The sequence below is a fragment of the Onychostoma macrolepis genome, chromosome 23 (genome assembly GCF_012432095.1).
Source record: "Onychostoma macrolepis isolate SWU-2019 chromosome 23, ASM1243209v1, whole genome shotgun sequence".
In the NCBI taxonomy this organism is placed as follows: domain Eukaryota; kingdom Metazoa; phylum Chordata; class Actinopteri; order Cypriniformes; family Cyprinidae; genus Onychostoma; species Onychostoma macrolepis.
Window position 1 is genome coordinate 23,509,283 of NC_081177.1, and position 4,194 is coordinate 23,513,476.

General features: G+C 38.1%; 1 protein-coding gene across 1 annotated transcript in view; it reads right to left on the minus strand.

Annotated features, from left to right (window-relative positions):
- znf512b (zinc finger protein 512B) overlaps window positions 1–4,194 on the minus strand; it is a 68,988-nt gene extending 64,794 nt beyond the window's left edge. The window contains exon 1 of the mRNA XM_058764236.1: window positions 1,614–4,194. The gene's annotated coding sequence lies outside the window, so the exon portion shown is untranslated. The remainder of the gene's footprint in view (window positions 1–1,613) is intronic.

Sequence of the window (4,194 nt, forward strand, 5' to 3'; positions counted from 1 at the left end):
CAGAAGTTTATTCCAAAAAGGAAAAGAGCAATAAGGTAATAGGAAAAGCAGCTGGTAGGACTAAGTGCTATGGTATTTGGGGAATTTATCACACACTTTAGAAAGACTGTGGATGGAAGTGTGCCTACACAATCAGAGAAACACACATGGCTCATTCCTGTTATGCAGAACCTATCAAAACTCTAACTTCTGAAGAAGAAAATATGCTTGATTTGTAATTTAAGCAAGTACGTCTAATTTTTTTTTTTTTTTTTTTTATTCCAGACTTTCTGAGATACTCTGATCAGAATCAAACACTTCAGTTTTATTAATCATAATGTCATTATTTACACAATAACAAGAAAATAAAATAAATGGTTACTTACAAGAATGGAAATCAAGAGCTTAAGTTAATCATTTGTGACCCTGGAGCACAAAACCAGTCTTAAGTCGCTGGGGTATATTTGTAGCAATAGCCAAAAATACATTGTATGGGTCAAAATTATCCATTTTTCTTTTATGCCAAAAATCATTAGGATATTAAGTAGAGACCATGTTCCATGAAGATATTTTGTAAATTTCTTCCTGTAAATTTATCAAAACTTAATTTTTGATTAATAATATGCATTGCTAAGAACTTAATTTGGGCAACTTTAAAGGCAATTTTCTCAATATTTAGATTTTTTTTGCACCCTCAGATTCCAGATTTTCAAATAGTTGTATTTTAGCCAAATATTGTCCGATCCTAACAAACCATACATCAATGGAAAGATTATTTATTCAGCTTCCAGATTATGTATAAATCTAAATTTCGAAAAATTTACACTTATGACTGGTTTTGTCGTCCAAGGTCACATTTCTCAATTCTCTGAGTTAGCTTACATTATGATGTCAATTTAAAGTTCACTTTAATATTTTTTTAAACTTTTTTAATATTAATAATTAGATTTCTGTAATTGTATCAATCAGGATGGCATTTTTAGAGTGGAACAAACCAATTAATACATAAAAAACAGTGCATTAGTATTTTTTAGATGTTTACTCTTTCTGCAGTTTTCCCACAAAAAAACCCCCAAAAAAACATGATGACACTTCCTGGCAAATGATGTCATATGGAACTCTTTTGTAGTAATTTTCAAGTTAAAGATTTTACCACAGACTAACATGACGAAAAGTGATATTGAGGGCACAGTAAAAATCTATATTAATTCTTGATTAAAGCACTATTCCCAAGATTACGACAACACAAAATGAAGGTCTTAAATAATTTTCACTCCACAGTAAAACTAATATCTGATTTTCATATTCAACATTTTAACAAACTTTTAGTAACCCAATAGACACATACATGACAGGAACATACATGACAGGGACATGAAAATGTAGGCCTGCTACCGCACAATAAGAATGACCCACATAAGTCTTTTTAAGTGCTCAAACAGTGAGTGAGTGCTGGTATCATGTCTGACAGTTTACCCATAAACACCACAACACATTCTTCTTGTATATTTCATTCCCAAAAAAGCCTTAACACCTCGTAACGCGTTAAACCACGCCGCTTTGCACAGTACGGCGAGCTTATGCCTTTATTGGCAGTATTGACAGATAATCGACTTCTCGAAGGCCACACCTACCTGGAAAGCCACCCAACACTGGCGGGTGAGCGGGTGAGCGGGTCACCCACGTGGGGTCAGGCTGTAGCCTTTACTCTCGCGTCGCGCCGCTTGACTTTACATGGCAAACGCACCTGACGCGCGGGGGGTCGCGGACAGACGGGCGTCACGGTCGGTAGCCACACTCACGGCCCCCGCTGTGCGTATCCGCGGAGGAAGATGATGAAGAAGAAGGAGGAGGAAGAAAAAAAGAGCAAGCTGATGCAAATGCCCACAAGCCGAACACTTTCACCGTGTTTCCAGACTGCACTCGGCGCCCCTCTTCATTAATATGTAATCCACGAGCTCTCTCATTAAAATCCAACTCAAAAGCACGCGCACAAAAACGCAGAAACACCGCCAAAAATATGAAAATACAAGAAGCTTTCATAGGCAGTGAAGCAAAATGGCGACTTTAATACGAAGGAGGAGTAAAAAAAAGCCCCTTCGCGCTGTTGCTAAAGGAGGCACAGGGATATGTTTAGTGCAGTAATCGAGGGTGGAAGAAGTGAACGCGACGGAAAGCGGAGGGGAAGGCACAGCGTCTCGCGGTTTCGCCGCAGCCCCTCGATTCCGGTCCTTACCTCGGGATTATGCCGTGTATTTGTTTGATAGGGATATTATCTCCGCGACCGTGTACAGTAACAGTATGGGTGCTGGGTCACGCGCGTATCCGCTGCTGCCTTTGACAGTTGTGACTACAGTCGGCAGGCAACTTGCAAACTCTCGCGTTATTATTTATGATCACTCATTTTGATATCAGGCCAATCATTTTGGTATTTCTGCATCATAAAGCCCCTGCCTGAATGAAAGCGTTTGATGCGGCTCGACGTAACGCCGCTCGCTTATGACGAAAACAATGTAGCGTACAGCGGACGCATAAAATGAGAATCTTCCCAACATTATAATGAGAAAAGACTGGAAAAGAGAAAAGAGGATATTCATATCGTTACGACGTAGTCTTCTTTTCGATTAAAAAAAAAAAAAGCCTATTTCATATGGATTTGCACATTTTGAACTAGTTATTATCTGGATTTTTGCTGAAGTTAACATGACGTCGTATCCCTGTAAATATTAAGTTTTGTTATTATTAATTTCTGTACTTGATCATCTAATGCGTGTATTTTATTTCTGTTTACAAAGTGATTCAATTAAAATGTGTAGCCTATGTGGAATTTTGAACGTTCTAATATTATAATTACATTTAACAACTAAGCAGTTCTCCAAAAAAAAAAAAAAATCCGTCAAAATTGCAAATTATTAATTTTAATGCAACTGAGGTCTCGCTTTCCACATCTACGTCACAGGGCTTAATAGAGACTTTAACCCATTATTTTTAATTCTCTTCAGACTATGATGTAATGTAAGCACTATTACAGCGTTCACCAGGAGGGGGAGGCAAATGACCGCCTTTCTCAGGATATCACTTTTTCCAAATGTGGAAAAAGTGATACCCCAAAACAAATTCCTATTTTGTACTGGCTGTAAATGCCATATTTGATTAAACTTAGCCTCGGGCAGTAGAAATAAATCAACCCTCAACGCATGAAAGCCTTATTTTAGCAGACAAGCTCTCGGATGATAACATGCTATGTTTACCTATCCTCTCTATTTTAGAGCATTAGTTAATTAACTCTAGTAATCATTCATTATCCTATTTACCAAAAGCGTTTTCCATCGTTACTCTTTCTTCTCTCACATACGTTTCATTCTCATAAAAGTGTCCACTAGTCAGCAGTACAGTGCAGGATTATTTGACAGTAGGATGAGTTTATGACGGATGATAACAGGTGATGAGCACTTAACACGTCTGTGGGCTGTCCCTCAAACTATCAATCTCATGACTTTAATAATGCACATGAAATATAAATCTAAATCCTATCGGCTTTTTTTCTGGAAGATGGCAAGTTTTGTATGTTATTAATGTATCAGTCACTCTCCACAGCAGTCTATAATCAGCTACAGAAACTCATATGTCTACCAGAGGCCATAAACAGCACTTGTTAGTGAAGGCCGAACTGCTCACAAAGTACTCTTACATAATGGGTAGTTCATGTCATCTGGACACGTTCCCATAACCCTGTGGTAATACTGCATGTTAGCGCTCCAGCTGTATTTTAGGACATGAAATGAAGTAAAGCAAGCTGTGTGAAGAACTGTGAGTAACTCCTCGCTGTCGAAATCCAAGAATAATTGAAGACATGGAGGGAAATTTCTTTTTGCTGCTGAGATTGGCAACGTGTGTGTTATTTTTGTTTGATCGAGAGCTGCTAGTTCAAAAGAAGAGCAGTTTCCTTTGGGTTCCCTTGACGATCCATTTTGCATAGAGACTGTGATTCATCTATCAATGCACTTTGCAGGGGTCTTCGACTGGTTTCTCTAGGCGGTCCGACATTTGTGGCTACTTGCGGAAAAGAGATGTGAATATGCAGTAAACAAAAATACAGTATTTAGCTCAGGTTAAGATTACATTTGATCAAGGCCAAAGTTTAGAAATAGAAGTTCTCTTGAATGTGTCCCTCCCACATTACCTACATCTTTGTCTTAAAAAATAAATGTTCAG